The following is a 26,552-nucleotide window of genomic DNA, read 5'->3' on the forward strand; positions in this document are numbered from 1 at the left end:
AAGTCAGACAGAGTGGGTTTACACCCTGGCTGGGCCCAGAAACTTACCGAAGTTCTCTGACTTCCAGTTTCTTCATCTGGGTCGTAAAAGAGGTGATGATATTTTCCCCAAAGGGCTGCTGTGGGAAATAATTAACCAAGCATCTAGAGCTGAGTCTGGCTTGGAAGAGGTCTTTGGTCAACAGGAGTCAAGTTAGTTGTTTCAGGAGCCTATTTAAATCATTAGATTGCATAATTCTCTCAAAACCCCTTCAGAAAAAATAAATATTTAAACTCTGTTTTGGATGCTCTGGGGAGATTTGCAAGTGGTTGGAAGATCTTATCTTTCAGGGAAAACCTTCTGATTATGCATTACTTCATTTTCCCTCACCAGCCATGCCCCCATCCCCAACAGGGTTCTGACTGTGGCTGCTCTCCACGAATTTCTGGGTTGAGAAGAACTTAGGAATTTGGGGAGTTAACTGAAGGAAATGAGGACAACCCTTCGGGACAGAGGTCCCATGCCCCTTGCCATCCTTGGGGTCTTCAGACTCCATTTATAGGTGCCCACACTATGGAGCTGTGATGGACAGGTGCAGTTTTCTTCTCCAGCAACTCTTCCCCTCTCCTCCTTCAAAGGCACTGATTTATTGGGGTTATTTTTGGGGAGGTAGGGTTTGTTTAGGGTGGTCCATCTTCCCTGATTCTCAGCACCAAGAGCTATGGGATTCCACCCACAACTTATGCTTAAACCAATGGATCGTGGCCCTCTCTGCTCACAAAGATTCATCCAGGAGTGTGCGTGTGACCTAAGTTGGTTCCATATAGTGAATTTCAGGGATTTGAAAAGAAATTCTGTGACAAAATCTTTGCTCTTCTCTAATGGGTTTGGCCTGATGGTGGGATAAACCTGGAGTTTCTGGCACTGTAAGGCAGAACCTGGGAATAAGTCTGACAAAGGAAAGGGCTAGATCGAGAGAAACTCCAACTTCAAATAAAGTCAAAGCCAAATCAGCATCTGAGTTTTCAATGACCAGAGAGAGTAAATTCTCCATTGTGCTGAAGCCAGTTCAAACCTGGATTTTGTCACTGGCAAAATTTGTGACTGCTGCTAGAGGAAACCTCAGAGTATTTGAACCAGTATTTATCAGAAGAGATAAAATCCTGACCCTCCTGGAACTGCTACAAAATTTATGATTGATTACTTTCTCTTAGACCCTATATTCTATATGCCTGCCTAAGGAAATCTCCATTGACCAGAGAAATGGTAAAAAAGGTAAAAATGTGATTTAAGTAAGAAGAATTCACATAAATTCATAAGGTACTTCCCTACAGACTAAACTCCCATGATCATTTTGCAGATAAATTCTGATAATAGCAATATATACAATAACGAAAACAACAATAAAGACCTACAACTGCAAATAACATTCCAGGGAGGTGTCAGAGCCCAAGTATTTTCAGTGAAATGATTCATCTATGAGTAGACCCCTCCCCCCACTCCTGCCTTGAGCAAAGTCTCTTCCTTATGAGCCTTCTGAGGGTACCAAGCGATACCATTCTGCGACCTACAAAGAGTTTGCTTGGTGGAAGTCCCGATGCTAACCACCTAGAATAGTGAGTCATAATTTGTACCAGAGATGTTGCAGTAATTACAATACAACGAAAAAGCCAGATCTTTTCATTGTTTCCACTTTGGGATAGACCTTGGCCCTGTGGGCTAGAAGCTAAGAAACCAGCAAGCAGCAGCCTCAAAATCTGACATCCCTGGCTCTTTGTCATCCACATTTTTGCCCTGAGGGCCAACCAGGTAAACCCTCTCGGGATGCAGAGCAGTTTCTGGCAGATTCCAGCTGGGTTCTGTATGAAACAGCAGCAAACTGTTCCTTTTCTCCTGCACATCCTGTGTAACAGCTACTCCAGGGAAGGAGAGGCAGAGGCTAGCCAGTGGCAGAAGTTTAAATGATGTCGATGGGGTCCTCCCTGCAAACCCAGCCGTCCTCAGGACTGTGCGTTCCCATCACACTACCTGAGAAGATACCCGTGGCATGAGAGAGAAATCTGCCTGTCTTCCCTTCTCTCTCTTTCTCTCTCTCTCGCTCTCTCTCTCTTTCTTCCTTTTTCTTCCTTCCCTCCCTTCCTTCCTTCTCTTCCTCCCTTCATTTCTTTCTCTTATTTTCCTTTTTTTTTTCTTTGTATTATCTTCCCTCCTTCCCTCCCTCTTTCTTTCTTTCTTTCTTTCTTTCTTTCTTTCTTTCTTTCCTCTTTCCCACCTCTGAAGGATTTGGAAATTTTCCTTATCTTTTATCTATCAGGAGTTCTGGCAGATGAAAAGTAGACTTCCTGGGGCGCCTGGGTGGCTCAGTGGGTTAAGCCACTGCCTTCGGCTCAGGTCATGATCTCGGGGTCCTGGGATCGAGGCCCGCATCGGGCTCTCTGCTCAGCAGGGAGCCTGCTTCCCTCTCTCTCTCTCTGCCTGCCTCTCCATCTACTAGTGATTTCTCTCTGTCAAATAAATAAATAAAATCTTTAAAAAAAAAAAAAAGTAGACTTCCTAACCTTCTACTAATAACTTCCACCACTGATATTTTTTTTCCCTGTATCAGGGATTTTCAGTTTTAAGTAACAGACACTGATTCTGGATAATAAGCAAAACATTTTATTGTGAGGGTATGAGATAGTCTACAGAACTGAAGGAAAAACTAAAAAGAATCAAGCATGATAAAGCTGAGAACCAGAGTAAGTCTGGGATCCAGGTAGAAACTATGAACTTTATTTTTAGGGCTCTGCAATGGCCACTTTCCTTCATTGCAATAAGTGGGCTGAAGAGTCAGTTTTCTGGGTGAGAGAATTCCATGGGCCTAGTTTGGCTCAGCTGCCCTGGGCTTGGATCTCAGGGTCCCTTGACTGACAGCTCCAACAAGACTGCTCTCAGTAGAGGAGGGAAAGTTGCCAAGGGGTTATCAAGAAAAGGAAAATGGCACCTGGCTGGACAAAAAAACAAACAAATTTATAAAAGAATTTGCCAAGTGATCTTCATGCAGATGCTTCTTGGTTAGGAGGGCGCCGGTCCACAGGACCTGCCTGGCTCCCGAGAGCTGCGGCCTTAGGGAATGTTGAGAAAACATGTAGCTGGCTCAGAACTGAGGTAGGGACTAGTGAGGGAGTCGCATGCTCCTCCACCTCTAGCTGTACGTCCCCTGCAGGAGAAGCATGTTTCCAACTTTCTCCTCAAAGATTGGGTAAATAGCTATCGCAGTAAGGCTGGGAAATCCTGGGTGTGGCTTTGCTCTCCTACGTCAGGATCAGGTCTGCTGGTCCTCTAGCGTGGGCCTTTTTGCAGGTAGAAAAAGGAGCTGCCTATGGGATCAGATTAGAAAGACTCTTCCGCAGGCACCTGAATTAGCAAAAGGTGCAAACTCTGGATGGAAGTGGACGCGCGAGGTGTGTTGTCCTGTATCAAAGGGCATCTCTCTGGGAGCAGAATTGGGACTGCATCTTGGGAAACCAAAAGGAGGGCTCACCTATACACGGCATCCCTGCCCTAGATGAGCCCTTTCTCCAAAGAAGACAGCATGATTCAGACTCAAACCATGTACTACAAATCCAGGAGGCATTATAGGGAATAAACAGGTCCTATTACAACTATCTTCTTGGAGAGCTAACTGGAAAAGCCATAAGGGAGGCCAGCCTCGGCATCAAGAAAGGGAACCTGTTCTTTTAATTTTAAAATGCCAAGCATAGGGGCGTCTGGGTGGCTCAGTCATTGGGTGTCTGCCTTCCACTCAGTTCCTGATGCTGGAGTCCTGGGATCCCCCCAGCATCGGGCTTCCTGCTCTGCTCGGGGGAAAGCCTGCTTCTCCCTCTCCCACTCCCCCTGCTTGTGTTCCCTCTCTCGCTGTGCCTCTCCCTATCAAATGAATGGATTAAAAAAATCTTAAAAAAAAAAATAAAATGCCAAGCATAGGGTAAAGTATAAACATCTGTGTATATACTATCAACAACCTATATTTAATAATAACATTTTATCCTATTTTCTTCAAATCTTATTGAAGCACCCCCGTGTTCCGCCCTGACCAAACCACTACCAACCCCTTCTCCTTCCTCCATCACCAGACTGTCCTCTAGTTGATATCTGTCCTGCCCATGCTCATTTTTTATACTTTCTGTGTATTTTTACACAAACAAGATGTGTTTTGAAAAAAAAAAGACAATTTAGATATACCTATATAATAAATGCATATAAGCGTCATGTATTATACATAAATATATAATAATTACAGTGTAATGTAACATATAATACATATGTAATATGAACAATGGAAAGTTGGGTGTGTTTTTATATTTTTATCTAAATGGTGTCCTATAATTCAGACCCCTCCATAGTTTGCTATTTATATGCCCTGTTATCTTTCAGAGATTGATCCGTATTGGTAGATGTAATTCTAGCTCATTCATTGTAACTGCTGTTTAAGACGGCATATGACTAATTCACAACTTACTTGTCTATCCTGTTCTGGATGGGTATTAATTCACTCCACCTTTTTGTCTTTCCAGTGATGCAATGATCATTCTTGTGCCTATTAGTTTGTGCAAGACATTTTCTAGGATATATACTTACAAGTAGAATTTATGGGTCTTGGGAAATGCACTTCACCAGTTTTGAGAGATGTTGCCAATGTGGGCTCTAGAATGGTCTTCCCGACCTGCACTCTAACCAGCAATCTGTGACATGTGTTTCCCCACAGCCTCACCAAAACTGATTGGTATCATTTTGGTGGTAGTATCATTTTGGCCAGCTTCATGGGTATAAAATAGTATCACACTATGGTTTTAATTTGAATTTCCCTTGTTATTAGTGCAATTGAGTTTCTTTTTCTGAGTGTTCAGTTCATATTATCTGTCCATTATTCTTAGATTATCTTTTCTTGTTAAGTCACAGGAATGTTTAAAAATAATCTTTTATTAAGAATTCTTTGTTGATCATAAGCACTCTAATATCTTTTTTCAGTCTCAAGCTTGTACCTTAACTTTATTTATTGTGTCTTTGTTGGTACAGAAGTGTAATATTTCAATTTAATCATATTTTAACACCTCCTCCTGGGGCGCCTGTGTGGCTCAGTGGGTTAAAGCCTCTGCCTTCAGCTCAGGTCATGATCTCAGGGTCCTGGGATCAAGCCCCGCATCAGGCTCTCTGCTTGGCGGGGAGCCTGCTTCCCCCCTCTCTCTCTGCCTGCCTCTCCGTCTACTCGTGATCCCTGTTTGCCCAATAAATAAATAAATAAATCCTTTTAAAATAAATAAATAAATAAAACCTCCTCCTTTTGGTGTATGCCTTTTGAGGCATAAACCCCTATGTTTAAAAGTTCCCTATGTTTCCTCCTCAAAGTTTTAAACTTTCCCTTTCCTATGTACATCTTAGTCCCATCTGGAATTTACTTGTGTCTAAAGTGTGAGGTAGGGATTTCCTGTTTCCATCAATCATCCCAGCACTTGACTAATTCTTCCTCTCTCTGTAGATTTGTATTTCTGTCTCTGTTGTGAACCAAGTTCCCATGTGTTCATGAGTCTGTTGTGGAGACCATTCCATCAGTCTATCCATCTCTCCCTGTAAAAATACCAAATCCTTTCACTACTCTCAGAAAAGGCAGTTTCACTGATACCCGAAATGATGCTGTTGTTTGGGTGAGACGTGAACACCTCAAGGAAAGACAGTGCTCTAAATCAAAGACAATATGATGGACATATCCTGCTTAGATTCCTTCCAGTCTGCCAGTCTACTGAGAGATATATTGACAGAGAAAATCAAAGAACCAGGACACTAAGAGCTTCCAGAAGGGGAAAAGAAAACAGGTTTGGATAGAGAGGCTCTTGGGCAGAAAATTTTTTAAAAAACATATTTCCAATTACTCGGATTTTTTTCTAGGTTTGCCTTGAATGTAAATACATTTGTTCAGAAATATGGTACTTCAAGATATCAATGTGCCCCCACGGTATTACAGCCCAACTCTTATCATAAAATCATAGCCAGCATCAGAGCTCACATTTACTGACACTTGGGCTAAATACTTGATAGGCACTATTTTATTTAATCCCATAACATGGGTAATTTCCTTGAAATACACATGAGAAAGTTGAAACACAGAGAAGGGAAGTGGCTTGTACAAGATCACACAGCCTGATGAGTGACAAAACTCAGCTTGTGTTCTTTGCCATTAGATTACGTTGCCCTATGCATTGTAGAATGTTCCACACTGGAGTGGGATTATCTATTTTTGAGGGGAGGGAGTGAATCTTATTTTACCATTACATCCTCAACTGGAGCACTGTGTTAGTCACACAATAGGCTCTCCATCAATATTCGTAGACAAGAATGAATAGATGCATGTTGTCTGTGGGGTCTGTGGTTTCTGAGTCATGAAAGGCCTCAGCGGTTTATTTAGTAGGCTGGGGAGAAGAATCTTCACTTTACTTCCTTTGAAAGCCACGCCAGACCTCTTTGTTACTTACCCTCAAACGATGGCCTGAGTTACACACACACAGCAATGTACTTCTTCCTACATCGATCCTGGAAATGTACAAATAGGGCTGGGGATGAGGGCACACAAAGATCAGTACAAGCCATCCTTCCACCTTGGACATTGGCTTCCAACTTCTAGAAACGTTCCCATTTCCCAGATGTGGGAAGCATCACTGGCTTGGTTTCTCTGCAGAGGTAACAACTTTGTCTCCTCACAAGGCTGTGTGCTAAATCTGAAAAGTAGCTTGCAGCTCAACCCCACAGAGGCCACTGCTGTGATGGGAATTCCCAGCTAGTACAGAGGTCTCTGCTACTCAGTGGAGTTCCCCAACATGAGATGTAAGTGGACCACAGAACTCATTGGTCTCTGGGCCCTTGGGGAACTTCACCACCATGACATCTCCTCCAATGAACTGGTTTTGGGGAAAGCATCTGCAAGGAGGGGGTGGCTGTCCTATGTTAGGAGCTGATTTCAGAAGGCCTGATTCTCTCCCCAGACTTTGTAGAATTAAATGGATTGATTGGTGATGACTTCATAGCAGGTAGGCTTCTAGTTCCCACCTCCTTGGATCACCCTGTTCACCGTCTCTGAACCAAAATCAACCTCAAACCCTCCTTAGGATACACACTGTGGCTTCTGTTCTAGGCATAAGTGTCTCAATGTTAACTTCCTTGTGCTAGGAATTCTTATCCACTGTCTTAATCATTCACTTGGATTCTGACATTGACTCACAATTCCCTGGAAGCTCTGTACATTCTGAGTGTCCCCCAGCCATGCCGCGTCCTGGTCAGGCCTTACTGCCAGTTAGCTGATCCAGCCTCAGGCACCACACCCCTTGCCATGGATTCACACACCATCTTGATCGTTGACATGCAATCCCATGGCCTAGAGAAGGCCCCTCATTTTCAAATTTGACAAATATGTCCTGAATACCTCCTATGTTCTAGGCACCTTCTTCTAGACATGACAATAATGAACCAGTTCCTGCCCTCAAAGACATCCATTCTAGCGAGGAGGAAAGAAAATCTAAACACAAATAATGAGTGAACATGAAATTCAGTAGTAATGAGCAGCAGTGTCAATAAATAAATAAATAAATAAATAAAATAAGGCTAGGAATAGGGAGTACCATGGGAAAGAGGTGTCACTTCTGATAAAGGAGCCAAGGAAAAAGGTAACGTGAACGAGATGTGAATGAATGAGAGAGAAAGCCACATGACGATCTGGGGGGTGGAGGTGGGGGGCGGGCGACACACTCAGCAAAGCAGCTGAGGTGGAAATGAGTGTGGTGAGGTGGGAGAACAGAAGGTAGGCCAGGGTGGCTGGAAGATAGGCAGAGAGGAATAGAATGGGGAAGACGAGGCCACAAGGAGAAGACCCTGGATTTCACGGCTATTTGAGGCCATGGTGAGGTCTTCTGATTGTACTCCGAGTGTGCCGGAAAGGCACTGGAGTGTGGAAAGCAGAAGAATGACAGGATCTGAGGTATGTTTTTAAAGAACTGAGGAGGACAAGACTGCAGGGCACAAAGGGCGGAGCCAGACAGGACTCTCTGGAACAGAGTGTGTGAGAGACAGAAGAGGGGGCGCTGGCTGGCAACGGTGGAGTTGATGACAAGTGGTCAGACCAGCACAACTTCTGTCAGCTCTTCCTGAGAGGCTGGATGGAGAATGTGTGGAAACAAGAGGAGCTGAGGATATCTCCCAGGGCTTCCTGCTTTCTGAACATAGTTCAGAGGTACGAAATGGGAAAACAAGCACATGGAGATGGGTTCCTCACCAGCCATCCCTTTGGGAGACCACTCTTCTTGGCCCATTCGACCTCAGCCTGAATCCCCAAACTGCTGATGGGCATCTAACCTGAATTACAGACTTAATGATAGGAAGAGATGAAAAGTTTCAGGCATGTGCTCTCTGTAAACTGATCCGGTGACAGCTTATTCCCAAGAAGGTAGTACTAGGGATTCTCGAAGCCAGTCTCAGGCCCTCCCAAAACCTGGAAATGACAGTTTGGCTGTGGAATAAAGCAGAAAAAGGCCCTTGGTGGGACTGGCAAACATATCTCCTTCCCTGCCCTCCAAGTCCAAGCCCACTGCTAATCAACAATGTCATTCTTATTCATGTGACTAGATGCCACCTCACACTCGGTACCAACTACAACAGGTCACACAGCCACTACCAGTTAATGACAGATGACTGCCATTCTGGCTTCTGATGGGTCATAGCGGTTTAGTTCTTCAAGGTCGGACAGTCCTGAGGTAGCCTTTGACGGTCTCTAGCCGAGACAGCTTTCAGCCACATTATGGATACGCCAGAAAAGGAAACAGATTGATAAAGCTTTGCCCTGGACCCTTTACATAGACTGTCTTGTCATGTTGTCGCAGAGTTTGTCTTTGGTGACAGTGTTAATTATGCCCTGGTACACTCAGGCATCCCAGCACCTGCTGTGGTCACTAACTACACCACTGCATTCTCCCTGACAGGTCCAGGTTCCTGAGTGATTCTGGAAGCTTCACACCTCAGCTGACCTCTTTCCCAACCGGGACTTCCATTTCCCCATTCTCTCTGCGCACAATACCAGGAGGTAATAGTTTAAACCACATATGTCTATTTCTGCCAGGTTGTCAACCAGCTGATATGTAATATCCTTTTCCCACAAAATGATGCCTTCCCTCGATAATACCCTTAGGGTAACATGCACAGAATGGGAATTTCTGGAATTGTGACAGAACTTCTGGGAAGAAAGGTATTTTGGGGCAGGGAGATTTTAGGCCTCTCGCAGGCATGACACCAGACAGACAAGAGTCCAGATGGGTCGCATCCACCATTGCACGCCATAGAAAGCCAACCCTTTTTGGCTTGTGACCTACGAAGGGCCATTTTGAACAATATTTGGGGCAGAAGAAAATCAGCGTGCCATCCTGACTCGCCAAAGCTCTTCTACCACTGTACACATAACACCTCAACTTCCAGCTATTGTTTGGAATTGATTTTATCCACACCAAACTACATGAAGAAGAGGCTCAAAAGGGAAATTTCTTAACCGTGTATAGGACTCTGACCACATCCTGCCCAGAAAGGAGGGGCTGGGCTGTGGATCACTGTCCAAGACATCTAAATGCACAGTCCTAGTGTTTTTTTTTTTTTCTGGTTGTTTATTTTATTTGGGGCTCCACACTTGGACTTTTGAGAAAATTCTTAAATTATTTTAACTAACCCCACCCACACAAATAGAATGACTCACCCCAGAGGGGTCTAGGTTGATGTCTGGTGAGGCAGAGAGTTTAAACAACTGCTCTAGAAAACAATGTCTTAAATTACCCCTGTAGCAACTGCTGCTCGGAAGAAAGGTCCAGAGAGAGGGCATCCTGATACTCTTTCATAGATATGGCAAAGTCCCAGTCGAAAATAATGGCACACTCAAATTGTGAAGTAGGAGGAGAGTTAATGAGAAAGAGACTCTTCAGAGACGTGGCCATGGTATAGGGAAAGAAGAAAGAGTGTAGCATCTGGGGCTAGCCCCAGAAGCCCTTCCCTTACTCTCCCTGAGCCTGAAGAGGCAGAGAAGGAGCGGTTTCCAAGGAAACAGAGGATTGTGAGGAGAGGGTCCCCAACAGACAACAAGAGCTGTATGACTCACAGTATTAAGACCCTGGCAATCTACCTTGTCCCTACAGGAAGGGAGTCAGGGGAATAAATACCCAGTTTCACCCTTACCTGATTGCCAGATCTCCTGCTTGTACCTCCCACTGGCCATTTGCAAAAAGGAAGACCAGGGCAAGGATGCCCAGGGATCAGTCCACAGGTCAGCCCCCAGTGCACACAGCTGGGTGGAGAAGGGTAGACACTGGATCTGGGGTAGGGATGGGGGGGGTATAACCAGAAGATATGTAGCAGATATGGTACATTTGTGTATTGGCAAATAAGTCAAGTCCAAGAAAAATAAGACAACTCTTTGAGATTTCTCTGGCTCTAAAATTCTCTAACTCTAAATATATTGATTTTTTATTATGTCATTTGCTACCTTTCTTTCCAAATTACCCAAGTACTCCCTTAAAAGAATGTATTTAAATCGAGGGTGGAAAATGGGCTTTATCTCACATGTCAATTCCAGTCAATGTCCATTGTCTTGTTGAGGATTGGGAGGCCCAACTGGGCTTGGCAAGAATAAGTGCTCACCATGGGCACTTATTGATAAGTATGCCCACCATGGGCTCTGGAAGGACAAGGGGTAAAGAAATCCTCATATTAATATCCAATGGACTACAGCAAAAGGAGAAAATGAGATAAATATCCAGATAATTTGATTTTAAATTTATCCAGAATATTCCCTTTAAGTTTGTGTATCTTTATATGTTTGTGTTTAACTTCAATCTATCTAGTACAGAAAAAATTTTATATGAGTACTGCAGACACAAGTATCATGTCAGGTTCTAGGAACATGAACAGTTGATACTTCTGATTTTATCCTACTGATGGTTTTATGTTCACATGGACACATGTTCACACGCTTCACATGTGAAATGGCATAGACGATCTTACAAAATGACTTGTTATCTTTATGTTTACTCTCTAGATCTGTAAAGTCCAATATGGTAGCCATAAGTCATATATGGACATTTTAATTTAATTAGAATTAAATAAAATTAAAACTTCATCTTTTCAGTCACACTAGCCCCATTTCAAATATTCAATAGGTGCATAATATAGAATATAGAACAGTTCCATCATTGCAGAAAGTTCTATTAGAAGGTGCTGCTCTAGAATCCAAGGCGTATTGTTGGACACAATGAAAATGATGTGTCTTTAAGGGTCCCTTAGGCATTTTTACAAGCTTTTTATTTTAATTCCAGTACAGTGAACATAGAGTGTTTTATTAATGTTTCAGGTGTACAATATAGTGATTCAACATTTACATACGATACCCAGAGCTCATCCCAACAAGTGCCCTTCTTAATCCCCATCCCCTATTTCTCCCATCCCTCCCCCCCACTCCCCTCTGGTAACTATCAGTTTGTTCTCTATAGTTAAGAGTCTGAAGTTTGATTTGTCTCTCTCTCTTATCTCCCTTTGCCCATTTGTTTTGTTTCTTAAGTTCCACATATGAGTAAAATCATATGGTATATGTCTTTCTCTGACTCATTTATTTTGCTTAGCATCATACTAACTCCATCCACATCACTGCAAATGACAAGAGTTCATTCTTTTTAATGGCTGAGTAATATTCTGTTGTGTCTATGTACCACTTTTTCTGACACTAGGGCTGCTTCCATAATTTGGCTACTGTAAATAATACTGCAATAAACACAGGAGTACCTTATCACTTTGAATTAGTATTTTTGTAGTTTTGAGGTAAATACCCAGTATATCACTTAAGTATTTTAGTAATCCTATTATGTATGAGGCAATAAACTAAGTGCTTTATAAGCATTATCTCATTTAATTCATGCACGAGTGCGTGTTCGTGTGTGTGTGTGTGTGTGTGGTGAGAACACTTAAGTTCTGTTAGAATATTTCAAGTGTACAATATGGTATTATTTATTATAGTCACCATTCTGTATATTAGATCCTCAGAACTTATTCATCTTATAACTGAAAGTGGTAACCTTTGGCCTACACTTTCCTGTTTGTCCTTCCCCCAGATCCCAGCAACCACCATTTTTCTCTCTGTTTAAATGAGATCCACATATAAATGATACCATACAATATTTATCTTACTGTTTTATATTCCTTAACATAATGTCCTCCAGATTCATCCACATTGTTGCAAATGGCAAGATATCCTTCTTTTTATGGCTGAATAATATTCCATTGTATAAACATCATGTTCTTCCATTGCCAGACATGAGGGTTGTTTCCATATCTTGGCTATTGTGAATAAGGCTGCAATGAAGATGGGAGCACAGATCTCTCTCTCTGAGATCCTGTTTTCCTATCCTTCATACAGGTACCCAGGGGTAGCATTGCTGGATTATTTGGTGATTGTGCTTTTAATTTTTGGAGAACGTCCATCCTGTTTTCCAGAGTGGCTGCACCAATTTACATTCCCACCAAAAGTGCAAAAAGGTACTCTCCACATTCTCACCAAAATTTGTTAGCTCTTATCTTTTTAGTAATACTCATCCTAACAAGTACAAAGTGGTATCTCTTCATGTTTTTGATCTGCATTTCCCTGATGATTAGTGATGTTAAACACCTTTTCATGTCCCTATTGGCTATCTGTACATCTTCTTTGGAAAAATGTCTATTCAGGTCCTTTGCCCAGTGTCTCCCCTAATTTTTACAACCACTGGATGAGGGAGGAATTATCACTCCTGTGTTATAGATAAGGGCATGAGAAGCAACTCATCTGATAACCACAAGGTAGTAACTAAAAGAGCTCAGATTCAGAACCAACTTATCTAAGTTGAAATGTAATTTATTTGCCAAACCAGCATATTTCCTTACATAATAGATTGTTACCTGTTGTTCAAAATGCATGATAGAGTGGAGTATGACATATCCTTGAATTAAACATTCTTCTATTAATAGGAATTAATAAGCAAATAAATGTCACACTACTTTTATCTGCATCAGTCAGGGTCCCTTTGAGAAACAAATGGCACACTCGAACAGCAATTGAGGACAGTTTAATAAAGTGATGACTGTTTATCAAGGTGTGGGCAGTGTTCAGGAAAATCAACAAGAAAAAGGGAATACCCAACGACAAGTTGGAGTCAGAATCCATTGCTACCCAAAGCCTGCAGTAGGGGTGGACCAAGGGAGAGAAGCACTTACTGGGACCGGAAAGGGCTGCGGTACGGAGAAGGTGCTTGAAGAAAGCCATGGTCTTTTGTAGAGGGACACAGTGAACTTTGAGTGACTCAGTGGCAGAGAGCCACCTCACGGACCAGCTACCCTCCAAAGTGAGGGCAAGGTAGTCCATTAAGACCATCTGGGTAGTACAGCTGACTGGGGTGCACAGCAAGACGGAAAAGTGGAAAAGAGGGACACACAGAAGATACCATGCGTACTGTCTTCCCGTGTGGTTTGGAAAAAGACTAAGGACACAAGGGATGAGGTTGATGTTTGTAGGAATTAGGTGGACTAACAACAGACTCCTTTACATCTCAGGGAGTCACTTACGGCCAGTCAGACTCGAGGTAGATGAAAAGCCCAGCCTCAGACCCAAGCAGGCCACTGTTCTGTTCCTGTCACTAGTTCAAGAGTAGTAAGTGAATGTTAGACTTCACTATGGGATTTCTGTCACGCCAGAAGCTAACCTGAAACAGGCGCATTCCAAGAACACCATGGCCAACTGTGCCATGAAGCTAACCTGAAACAGGCGCATTCCAAGAACATTCGCTTGGTTGAAGAGGCTGCTGGGCTAATGGCCCAAGCATTGGCAGTGAGGGTCACAGAACCGAGAATAAGGATCATGTGTGGTCTTCACTCCAGGGCCACATCTGTGGAGCTGCCCAGTGGAGCATTCGGGACGAATCTCTGAAGACTGTTCATCAAGTGCCTCCTGCCGTCCCAGATACCCCCGCACGAGTCAGCCAGCTTCCCTCCTTCCCTCTCCATTCCTGGGCACACCATTCCCTTTTATGGAGTTCGGACTTGGCGCCCGCTGCTCCTTCTCCCCAGCTCCCCCTCCCCAGTCCAGCCTGTCAACTCCTACCCCGACTTCAAAACTCACCCTGGGGATCCCATCCTCCGGGAAGCCGTTCCAGTTGCTATTCTGAAGGCTGAGGGGCTCCCTGCCTGAGATCCTCGCAGCGCTTGGCTCATCCTGCCGTTCGTTAGCGGGTATCAGAATATAGTGAAATGAATCAATTTACATGTTTGCCTCCTCAGCCTCGGTGGGAGCTAAGTGCTTAGCCTGAAAGAGGATGGTTTTCATTAAATGGAGTCCCTCAGGATCTTTGAAAGCCACTGTGCTAGGCACGGTGGGACTGGGTGTGGCAGTGATATGGACGAGGGAGGAAAGAGGTAGATGAAGAAAGACTGAAGTCCCAGATCCCTGCCCTCAAAGGAAGAATCATCAGATCAAATACAGGATGCCCAGTTAAATTGGAATTTCAGATAAGGAGTCAACAATTCTTAATGTAACTTTTGAAATAAATCTCACACAAATAGATTCAAGTTCTGCATGGGACATACATGAACTAAAAAAATATTTATTTGAAATTCAAATTTCACTGGGCAGCTTGAATGTTAATTTGTTAAATCTGGAAACCCTATTCAAAGGCCTCGTACTCTAGTTGCTGAAATAAGATGCGACGGCCCGGGTCCTTAGCACCGCCAGGCTTTGCAGAGCTTGCGACGAACACAAGGGAGGCACAATTCGGGGGCCGGTGGAGGCCCCCCGGGGCAGCCCTCTCTGCTCCTCAGCGGAGGGGTCTCGCCAGCAATGGCGGCTTCTCTCTCTCTGGCTGCCCCAGCTTGCAGAAGCGTGGTGAGCCTCAAGCTCCCCCTGCCTTGAAGGCAAAGTTCCCAGACTTAAGTCTGACTGGCTGTGTCGCTTTCAGGAAATCACTGAACTCCTCTAAGTGTCATTTTCCTTTCCCGTAACTGAAAAACTCAGACTCGATTTAAAAGGGGGGGGGGTGGTGTCCCTGTGATATCCTTAGGGATTCACACAGGACCCACTCTGAGAAAAATTAGAATCTTCCTGTAGCTTCCTCTGCTGCCCCACCCTTTGCTGCCTCCCGCCGCTGACAGATACAGGCCCCAGGCATGAGCCAAGAAACGAATGCTTATTTCATGTCTCATCCCTCAGAATCTTCTGTATCAGGGGTCAGCAAGCTTTTGCTATAAAAGGCACTATGGTGAATATTTTAGGCTTTGCAGGCCATCTAATTTACAAATTATAAACTATTTTAGGCTTTTCAAGTTTCTGTTGCAACCACTCAACTCTTCCATCGTAGCATGAAAGCAGCCAAAGACAGCACCAGTGTGTAAGCAAACAAGTGTGGCCGTACCCCAGCACGACTGGATTTGGAGGCACAAAAGGCCGATTTCATGTAATGCTCATGTATCGTGAAATAGTATTCTCCTCGTGCTTTTTTAAAAAGCGAATAAAATACAAATAAAATGCTGACCTTGCGGGCCATTAAAAACAAAAACAAAAACAGACAGCAGGCCAGATTTGGCCCTTGGCTGTGGTCTGCCCAGGCCTGTTCTGTAAGGACCGAATCGTTCACCTCTGATAAAGTCTTCAAGCTGGAGGGGTGGTCCACCGCCTACAATTCATCCTCTACAGCAGAGGGGGGAAAAGGGCCTGTCTGAGCCCTTACCCAGCCCTGGCCTCTGCCAGTTAGCTCGCATTGTCAGTCCAAGGAAATTATATCACCACTTCCTGTCTCATCCTTCTTCTGTTTAAAAAAGGACCCAGGGTGAAGGGGCGTTATATTTAGCAAGCTGCTAAATAAAGTGATTGGGAAATAGAAATGAGGTCAATAAGGACAGACACTTTGCCGGGACGGTCCAAGTATTGGGTAATCTCAAAAATCATATGGCAAGAGAAATAGAGAAATTAAATTGTTTTCCTTGTAAATTTTCCACCATGATTTTTTTACTTCATGGAAAGCAGAGTAATGTGTGAGGTCATTTTTCCTTCATACACAATTCACTTTCATGGAGTTTATTTTTAAAAAGGGGAGGGGGGGGTAGTTTCTTTCAGAAACAGAGAAGCCCCAGTGCCTGACTGAGCCCAGAGAGAGCATTTTCTCACGAAGGCCATTTCTTGCCCCACCCCCGCCGCCCCAGCTTCCTACACTGCTTCCCATCCCCAACTGGCATATCCCAGTTTTCCCCCGTGACAGATAATCCTCATCTCTCTTCCTTTTCCTGCAAAACTCTTCATTTCCTTTGTGGTTCTTACAAATACCAGGTGTAATGCAAAACCAGGAACCCAACACAAACTACCGTGCTTAGAAATCATGCCATTTTGATGATATGACTTCAGAAAGACAGGGGGGAAATTAAAGAAAATTCTTAAAACATATGAGAGTGCAAAGTGTCAGGTAAACAATGATATAAAATCCCAAGTATAGAGAGGAAGGTACTTGTCTCAATCACCTGGGAATTTTTACTGGTGAGACATGGCAATCAACTATAAATGACAAATCCTGGGGATTTTAGAAAAAAGGCCTTGCAGGTGACATGAGGGGAAAAGATCAGGTTTTGATAAAAGTAGAAAGCATCCACCAGAATGGAATGATAATTAGAGATAATAATAGTCAAGTACGAGGATGCCAGCATATTGGTTTCTACCCAGCAAGTTACAGTAGGGTCAAACCTCATTTTTAATCAGTTTGAACATGCCATTTTTATTTCTTGGCTGATGAATTGTTCCCAGACAATCCTGGTGTATCTACAGAGCATTTAGTTCAACCAAGGTCAAAGACAGAGGTACATTCTCCTTACAGCCTCATTCCCTCTCAGATGCGTAAGCAAATGGCTTACGAGAAGCTACATGGAGCACAAAAGCGACACCAGAATTCAGGGCCTGGTCCTGCCCACGTTGAGCCAAGTGAATGTGAGCCCCTGAACTTCTCTGAGCCTCCATTCCTTCATCCACAGAATGGGGCTGATACTTTGTTTCACTTCCCACACATCTCTGTTGGGAAGCTCAAGCAATATGATACGTAGAAAGGGCTCTGCACATAATAAAACCAGAAGTGCTTCTTATGATTATTATTGTTACCGAAGAAGGAAGAGTTGTTTGAATCAGCTGCTGTGTTACTGAACGGCAGCTTCGGAACTGGTAAGGGTTAATCAGCACGTGTCTTGGTCACCAGTTAGGCCTGGTGAGTCAGAGCCCCAGAGCACGAGGCCCAGATCATGGGCTCCGTGAGACCTGCTCATCTGATTCGGGCAGCAGAACCTTTCAAGTTCAGAAAATCTGGGATCGAATTCCATCTTTCCTCCCTCCTCGCTAGGCAAGTCCCTCAGTCCTCCCAACCCTCAGTTCCCTATCCCTCGGACTGGGACATTAATAATTAATTGCAGGGTGTTTGGGAGGCTCAGACACCATACGGCCATGCTCTGGTACCTAGCAGGTTCTTCTAGGAACAAGCAGGAACAAGTGCTGTAAAGGGAAGAGGTGATATTTTTAACCCTTAGCAGCTATTTTGCAAATGCACATGGAGATTGCTTATGCAGACAATCTTCTCAGACCTACCCCTACTTCTTGAAAAAAAATCTCAAAAGTCAGGGCTCACTAGTGTTGGAATATCCGTCTAAAAAAGAGAACACATAAAGGGCACCTGGGCGGCTCAGTCGGGTAAGCATCTGCCTTTGGCTCAGGTCATGATCCTGGGGTCCTGGGATCGAGCCTCGCCTCGGGCTCCCAGCTCAGTGGGGAGTCTGCTTCTTCCTCTCCCACTCTCCCTGCTTGTGTTCCCTCTCTTGCCGTGTCTCTCTCTGTCAAATAAATAAATAAAATCTTTTTTAAAAATGAGAACACATTATAAACCAACTTCTTTCAATTACATTTGTTACTATCATATGGTCCCTGAGATATACAGAAAACTTGGATAATTTGACCTAAATTGGCCATAAGGCTGCTCTATGCTCAACACTGTAGCTCCTCACCATCCTTCAGACCAGCCCCTTTGTCTACACAATGAATCCTTTCCCCACCTCTATCTCTCTTGCCCCTATATTAGATACAAGACCCCAGCCAACTGAACGTCTCAACTGTTTCCCAAAGGCATCCTCTGCCTGGAAAGCCAGACATTGTCCTAAGTCAGGCATCCTGGGAACAGATAGTGTGAGATGCTGCAACGTGTGTGCAGGCTCACTGGGGAGCTCTCACTCCCGTGAGGGAGTGAGGAGTGTGGGATTGAGCGAAGGGAGAAGTTGAACCATGATGCATCCAGAACCAAGGCCCCAGCAGATGCCACCTGAAGCCCTGGGTCTAAGGCGGCCCTTCAGGATGTCAGAAATTGACCAGTCATGAGAGGTAGGCTTCCCCCAGGGAGGAGATAGAACCTTGGGTGAGACGCAGAGCTCAGAGAGGGATTCAGCTGAAATCCATCAGCAGCCAACCCTCCCTGCAGCTGGGCAGTGTCTGTCTCCTCCTGAAGGGGCATCTGGGCAGTGCCCCACCACACCCACTATTCCAGTTCCCAAACCACTGCCCAGACCTCAAGGCCCACATTCACCATGGCCTCACCATGTATTGTCCCCCTCTTCATACTTGAGATATGGCCCCCAAACCAAGTGCCTCTTGCATCACCACTGGGTTCAGAACTGACAAAGTTCAAACATCTATTTGGTCTACTTCTCACAATTCCAGTGAATGTAGAAAACAAGAGAGTTATACCCCTTAAACGCATGCAGGGATGAATGTTCTTCTTCCAGTTAAAATTTCCAAGACCTCAGCATATTTAAGCATACTTAATTCTTCTCCGTCTGGTTCCTCATTTTGTTTATAGGAAAGAATATTTCATTGGTAGTGATACAATTCTATTCTTACACAACAGCCATTGGGGTTTTCGTTTCCTTTATTTGATGAATAATTTTTCTTTATAAAGTATTCTCTTGAAAATATAACAAGAAGTGCTATACACTGAAAAGAAAAAGTCAGGTTAGACAAGCAGGGTCAAATTAATAAGAAATCTGCTAAATTATACAAAATTACACAAAAGTATCAGCCATAAAGTAAATATGGTCATAAAAAGAAACCAGCTCCTTCAAGAACTGAAAGCATGAGGGGCGCCTGGCTGGCTCAGTCTGTAGAGTGTGTGACTTTCGACCTCAAGGTTGTGAGTTTGAGCCCTATGTTGGCGCACATTTTAAAAAATGTGAAGAAATGAAGATTAGTGTCATATTAGTGTCATGATTTCACATATTGAAATAATTTATTGGATCAAAAATATGAAAATGGTTGCTTTGCAATAAGTAAGTTATATGAATACAAAAATCGAGTAAATGAAAAAAATGAAGCCAAATTCTTCAATCAAATGAAAGAGATATATGTATGAAAGATATACATATATTTCTGTTTTTTCATGTTCACAAAAATTTATAAAATTAATTATGTGCTTATATATTATTTTACATGCATTTATATACAAATATATATAGGGGAACACATGTCTGCATTAGGGGAATACACACATTATGCCTCTCTAACAAATTATTATATAGCTATTGTTTTTTGAAAAATTATACCCCTTCACTCTGACAGACCATGGCAAACTGAAGGGCTAACGTATGTCCAGCTCTGAGTCAAGAGTAAAGCCATCTACCTATGAACCCAACATGCTTCCAAATGTACAATACAACACCCTCCACAGTATCACCCTTAGACCCAGGCAAGTGGCCCAAGCTCCACACCTCAGAGCACCTGTGCTTTGGAGGTCTTGCAGACATTCTTCTAAGTCTTCGTTGGATGCCTGGGACCTATGAGGGCTAGCTGTGCCATCTGGGTCCGGCAAACCATTGCCTACAGGGGCCCTGGCCCCCATTTATCCTCTTCAGAACACTCTTCAACCCTCTCTCCCAAGATGGCATCAAACCAGGTGCTGCAAAAAATCCCTGACCTCACACCTCTTCGTTGTCAGAGCCTGTGGTCCAGATCTGTTCCAAGGGGTTAGCCTGGCAACAGGTCACCCCCACCAGCCAGCACACTGTGTCTTCACATACGACTGGCCTGCCAGAGTGGGTGTGGGCCTACTGACTCTGGGTGACTTATGCTGGACATAGGATTATTCAGGGCAATGGGCTAACGGTCCACTTTGGGGCATTTGTAGGCCTGTCAGTGTTCCCACGGCGGTGCTGTCTCCGTCTACAAAACCCCGGGTGGTGGGGTGGTGGCAGAGGCGGTCCTCCCACAGCTGGAGAGCTCCCCCTGACCCCCCATCATTGCCAGCCTGAGAGTGGTCACCGGCCTCTGACATGCTCCTTGTCTCATGTCGGTCAGTCCTCAGCGGTGCCCTCACTCATCTCCAGGGTTTTGGGAGATTCTTACTTTACCGCATACCCTTGCAACAGAGGTCCGCATGTCTCCAGTCAATGTGGTAACATTGCATTTTCCCAGACTGGCTTTTTTGTGGGAATGGAACCACTCTTTTCTGCTGGGCCCAAGAACTGTCTCCCACTGTCCACATTGAAGGAGAGCACTAGGAATGCTCCAATTACAGCCTAAAGCTTTCGAGAAAAGACATGGCTGAAAATGTGTCATTCTACACTTACACTAGATAATTGCCAACAGTCGACTGAACATGACCTACACATAAATTATTGTTCCCATTTTGCTGTATCCTCTGGGTAAAAGTTGCACTTGTGGTCATCAGCAAAGAATCATGGGAATGATCCTTAAGAGTCACAGGAGGCCCATATCCGTGGGCAGCACAAGGAGGCTGAAGTGCCACAACATGACTGGCACCAAACAGATGGTTCTAAGATGGAGGGACAAGGTCAGGAGATCTACCCATGGTGCTTCAACAGAAGCAGGCTCCAAAGAATAATAACGTACCTCTTACCATTTTCCCCTGGTGGGAGAGAGGAAGTTAGCCAGGCGGGAGGCATTTGACAAAAAGAAGACCAAGTTGGTCCCTGAACCAAAACAAAAAGAGGTGGCACCCAGTCCCCAGGAGAACCTTCTTCATAAGCACTGACCGGACAGCAAACAAAAATGCAAGAATCACTTCTTTACCCATGATTCCAAATCATCATTGATAAATGACATGGTTCCATTAATTTTATGTTTTTTTAGTCAAAGTCGTTATATAAACAGGGTCCTGCAGGAAGTATTTTTCTAGGACTCCGTACAACCTAGAAGTGGCCCTGATCTTATGTGTGTTTTTTTTTTAAGATTTTATTTATTTATTTGACAGACAGAGATCACAAGTATAGCAGCAGACAGAGAGAGAGGGAGAAGCAGGCTCCCTGCTAAGCAGAGATCCCGATATGGGGCTCCATCCCAGGACCCTGGCATCATGACCTGAGCCAAAGGCAAAGGCTTAAGCCACTGAGCCACCCAGGTGCCCCTTATGTGAGTTTTTTAAAAATCACCCGGAAACCTGGAGATACTGGAACAATATCTTTCACAGGCCAGTGTTTAGTGTAGCAAATTTTCCGAAGGCTTTCCAGATTGTGGTGAATATTATTATTAGAGTCACTTGGTGATAGCTTGTAGCAATCCAATGGAATGTCTTCCAATTTTGAAAAACCTAGTGACTTTAAAATCAAAATAAACGTTGAGACCATTTCCCTTGGCTCTTGTCAGTACTATTCCCCCATGCTCTCTTCATTCTTACCTGTTTTTGTTACCCACTATTTTAACTAAAATTTCCATAACTGTTTAAATTTCAAATATAGGTAATTCGTATTTGAAGACAACATAGTATAGCACTGGTCCAGGATGCTCACTACATCTGACCCACATGCTTCTTCACCCTCTTTTCTTCCTCCTGTTTGAAGAGGTTTAAAACTCAAATAGACGAATGGAAATGTTTCCCGGTTTTCATAACTTCCTAAGAAGAGACTCCATCACTCTGCCTACTCACCCATCCCAATGCCTAACAATGCCCACACTGCTTTCATATGAGACACTCATCCTTGATGTGACGAACACATCTCTCAACTGGGGCCCTAACCAGAGACATCCAATGACCCCATCCTAATCTAACCAGGCAAACAAAACATTTTTTAAGAGGCTAGTAACTTCTCTAACAAGACCATGCCTTAAATCCCGCTGAATATATCTGCAGACTCAAAATATTTGTTTCTTTTAAAATTTCATTCTTAGACATGCCAATAATTCCCTTCCCTCGAAGAATATTTAAGCCCCTTTGATTAACTCGGTGGTAAGCTATGAACATCAGGCCATCTATGGTGAACTTAGTCATTGGTTTATTCTAGTCTCCTGGGAAGGGGATCATCATCCCTTCAGGGTCCTCCCACCCCTTTCTTTTATCTATCTCTATGGGGTGATCCAAGTTGGGGCAAGGGGCTTTTGGAACTTTCTGGTAGTAGGCCAAGGTCATCAGTAGGTGTGATATTCAAAATATTTAACAAGCAATAAGGTACAGGCACCAACCAATCAGAGCAGACACCTACTGACACAGCTGATGGGGTCTTGCCGGTGAGATCCAGGTGATGTCAAGTACCATCCATCAGCATCGATCCACACAAATTTCCAAGGGGACTTGTTCTAGAATCCTTGTGACCTGCCACTATGGCACCCATGGTTGAAAACCGGTATCTGCCTGCTCTGTCCTCAAGTTGATGAGTCATTGAAGGTCACCCAGATGATTCCTGAGACTGGGTGACTTGATAGCCAGACATGGGAAAGGAAAATTAGACTGCAATGATTCCCTCTTGGAGCAGTTAAAAATTTTGTATGTTAAAAGAAATGGTAAATGCAAATGGTCACTCTTTTATGCTCATCTCAGGGGAACAGGAAATTTTTCTCTCTGATCTCTCCAGGGGCTGCAGGCTTTTTGGGGTGTTACTTAAGACTTTCTCTGCCAAGACCTTCCTATCACCTTTTATACTTTGCTGCTACAGAATCATGCTGGAATGGGAGATTTACCTACAAGAATTGCTTTCTTTCTCTTGAGCTTCATCAGGAAGCAAGGTACAAGGCCTAAACTTTACCCTATCCTATCCTGTCCCACCCTGTCCTATCTTATTCTATCCTCAGGTTCCTCAAAGGCTCTGTAGGAGGGAAGCAGAGCACTAAAAACTTGTTCCAGCTGCTCATCAGCCTCTAGCCTCTATTTCTCCCTGTGGGTACCTGCTACTCAAACCTGATCTCACTTGAGCAGAAAAATACTCACGAACCATTCCTTCCCACTCTTTGGTTTGGCATAAACTGTGCACTGAAACTTCCAAAATCTTAAGCTTTTGGAGTTCAGACTTTTAGAGCAAAAGTCTCAGCTTTCCAGAGTATTGTCTTTCCAAGGACTTTAAAAAATAATTTCAGGGGCACCTGGGTGGCTCAGTCATTAAGTGTCTGTCTTTGCCTCAGGTCATGATCCCAGGGTCCTGGGATCAAGCCCCATATTGGGCTCCCTGCTCAGCGGGAAGCCTGCTTCTCTCTCTCCCACTCCCCCTGCTTCTGTTCCCTCTTTTGCTGTCTCTCTCTGTCAAATAAATACACAAAATCTTTTAGAAAAATAAATAAAAATAAAAAATAAATTCAGAAACTCAAATGACTTCTTGGGATCAGCTATTTTAGCCTTCTCCTAAAGTAATAAATCCCACTGAAGCAATGGGTAGAAGGTTGCAAAGAAGGGAGGAAATTGTGAAAAAGTAAAACACACACACATGCACCCCTCATTATCTCCAAACTGTATCCTCTCCATACATTTTGGGAGAGGCTCTTTCAATATCCAAGACAGAGACCCAGAGGCCCATAAAATAATTTGCACGGATAAAAATCAATCAGTCCTTTATCGCTTGTTGTAATTAAGATGTGCATATCAATAGTTAATCAGTAAGATATGACAAAGATATTTAAAATATAAAATATCTTCATTAAGAAAATTCTACTCCATTTAATATACTACTTGTTCAATAACCTCAGCTCAAGAAAAAGTTGCGATAGTACTCTTTTTTCCCCCTCTACTTTTTTTTCCCCAAAGAAAATATTTCAAGAGACCACACTTCTCACATATGTGTCATTGTATTCTAAAAGCTTTCCCTCTTACAGAAGGAATGAGGTGACTTTAAGGACAGTTAAGATTTTTCACACTAAATTTTTTTTTTTTTTTGGGGGGGGTCTTTTTTTTTTTTTTTTTTTTTTATTTCCAGCATAACAGTATTCATTATTTTTGCACCACACCCCGTGCTCCATGCAATCCGTGCCCTCTATAATACCCACCACCTGGTACCCCAACCTCCCACCCCCCGTCCCTTCAAAACCCTCAGATTGTTTTTCAGAGTCCATAGTCTCTCATGGTTCACCTTCCCTTCCAATTTCCCCCAACTCCCTTCTCCACTCTAAGTCCGGGACTGGAAGAGATTTCACACTAAATTTTAAGGGCTGATATAAGTTAACCACTAAGGTTGCTAACAATTCACTCCCTTGTTTTTAACACTGGTTTAAAAAGAATACCTTCCCTCTTGTTTCTCCCCACCCCCCGCTCATATCCAGGAATTAAGAAATGTATATTTTATATGTAAAATAAATATTCTGTCCCTGAGGGAAAATTGAAAACTATGTTCCGTTTCCCAGTTAACACAGGCATTAGCATGTGTCTTCCCTACAGTCAGGTAGACACAATATATCATCTTGGAAGTAAAAGTGGAAACTCCAAAGAGGAGAAGAAGGAGGGAAAAGAGAGAACTTATTTTTGTCAAGTGTCTCACAGAGTACAATAAACTCTTCCATTGATCTTGTTTGACCCTGAAAACAACATATGCAGCAGATGAGGCCAAGATTATTATCATTCCTATTTTACAGTTAATGAAACTGAGGCTCTGGAAGATTATGTCTCAGGCAAGGCCACACAGCTAGCAAGTGATGAGCTAGGACAAATACAAATCCAGGTATTCTAATTTCAAGCCCATACCCTTTTCACCAAAGCACAACGGCATCCCCAATTAAATGCACATAGATTTGGGAGCTGTGATCATTTCCTTGTGAGACCATTCCCATCTACAAAAAGTTGTGATTTTTTTTTTTACATAACCATGGAAGTCTATGGGTGAGAGTGCTACTACTCACCTGTATGTATGTTTCTCCTCTCATTTTAGGAGACATAATAGAAATTTTTCAAATTGTCTTTGACTTTTAGTGTTCTCTTATATTTGACAGAGAAAAAATCTTAATGAGTAACTGCTTCAGAAAAGGTCCAAGACTGGTGAGTTTCACACACACACACACACACACACACACACACACACAAATGCATGCACACACACACACACACACACACACACACACATTTTGCTTTGTATCAAGTCATTCTTAAATAGGGTGGATTCAGGCTTTGAAAAAACAAAATTGATATAATGGAGGGTGGTCTTTTTGAAGAACACAAATTACAAATAAAATTACTACAGAGTAGTTATTGATAATTAAATTATGACAAATTAAAAACATTAAAAGCTGAGAAATACCATAGTGTCACAAAATCCACAAAAGAGAACATAATATTTTTCATTCATTAACTGCCCAACACACCTCAATAATATTTCTTCTTACATTTTTGGCTACATACTCTTTCCTCACCCCTTCAGGACCATGATTTTATATTTTTTAAGAGATGGAACAGAAAGATAAATATCTTATTTCTAACATAGTTGGTCAAAATTTGTTTTTATTATATGGTAATATCATATGCATATTTAGGATTATTGTCAACTTTGGGAAGACTTCTATGAAGCCTCTGCCATATAGGAACTGTAAGGTTTAAGAAGAATTATCCACAGACTAGTTTTCAACTCTGTATATCTCAAACCTTATTTCTCTTCCACAGTCCACATGCTTCCAGTACAGGAGACCATCTGACACATTAATACTAAGACAGAAACTTTGCCCGAATCTGTGTTAAGATGTGAGGTAAGCTGGAACACTGGACAACAGAAACATTCCTGGAAGACACGTGTATACCAGGATAACTAGGTAGGACATGGAAGGGATGGAAAACATATAAATATCTCCCACTACACCCATACTAAGTGTATCCTTGGTTGTACTTTCTCTAAGTCAGATTTTGAAAATATATAAAAGGTATGGCTTGGCCTATACCAGCTGATATGAGAAGTGTCACATGAGAAGAAGTGAGAAGGAGAGGAAAGAGTGAGCTTAACTGACTGTAACTAAAACATCTAGAAACTCTCCCGAGTGGTGAATGTTTTAATAAAACTCAGGCTGATGTCCAAAGCCGACATGATCCACGGCTTTTGGGATTAAATGCCCCACGCCCAGATAGCAAATGTCATTCAGGAAATCCTAAATTGGCTTCTCTTACTGAACTGGGTCCAGTCATGTACCAGATTATCTATCTGTCCTTGCAACAGAGACAGTCTCCCAGTTACACTGCATTCTGTGACCACTCACAGGAGGCAAGACCATGTACCGACATGCCTAAGATAAAGAGAGATAC

General features: G+C 43.1%; 2 long non-coding RNA genes across 4 annotated transcripts; one reads left to right on the plus strand and one right to left on the minus strand.

Annotated features, from left to right (window-relative positions):
* Positions 1–2,620: 2,620 nt before the first annotated feature.
* LOC116573009 lies at positions 2,621–10,275 on the minus strand. Of its 2 annotated transcripts, none has more exons than XR_004278577.1 (3): positions 10,216–10,275; positions 6,489–6,566; positions 2,621–2,962 (listed from the first exon to the last, which is right to left on the minus strand). It is a non-coding gene; the product is annotated as an uncharacterized LOC116573009 (long non-coding RNA). The 2 variants fall into 2 exon arrangements; XR_004278578.1 differs by lacking the exon at positions 10,216–10,275 and adding an exon at positions 9,820–10,204.
* LOC116573010 lies at positions 7,288–26,111 on the plus strand. Of its 2 annotated transcripts, XR_004278580.1 has the most exons (4): positions 7,288–7,673; positions 8,145–8,236; positions 8,982–9,082; positions 25,923–26,111. It is a non-coding gene; the product is annotated as an uncharacterized LOC116573010 (long non-coding RNA). The 2 variants fall into 2 exon arrangements; XR_004278579.1 differs by lacking the exon at positions 7,288–7,673 and having other exon boundaries at positions 7,732–8,236.
* The last annotated feature ends 441 nt before the right edge of the window (positions 26,112–26,552 follow it).

Source organism: Mustela erminea, chromosome 14 (assembly GCF_009829155.1).
Source record: "Mustela erminea isolate mMusErm1 chromosome 14, mMusErm1.Pri, whole genome shotgun sequence".
NCBI lineage: Eukaryota > Metazoa > Chordata > Mammalia > Carnivora > Mustelidae > Mustela > Mustela erminea.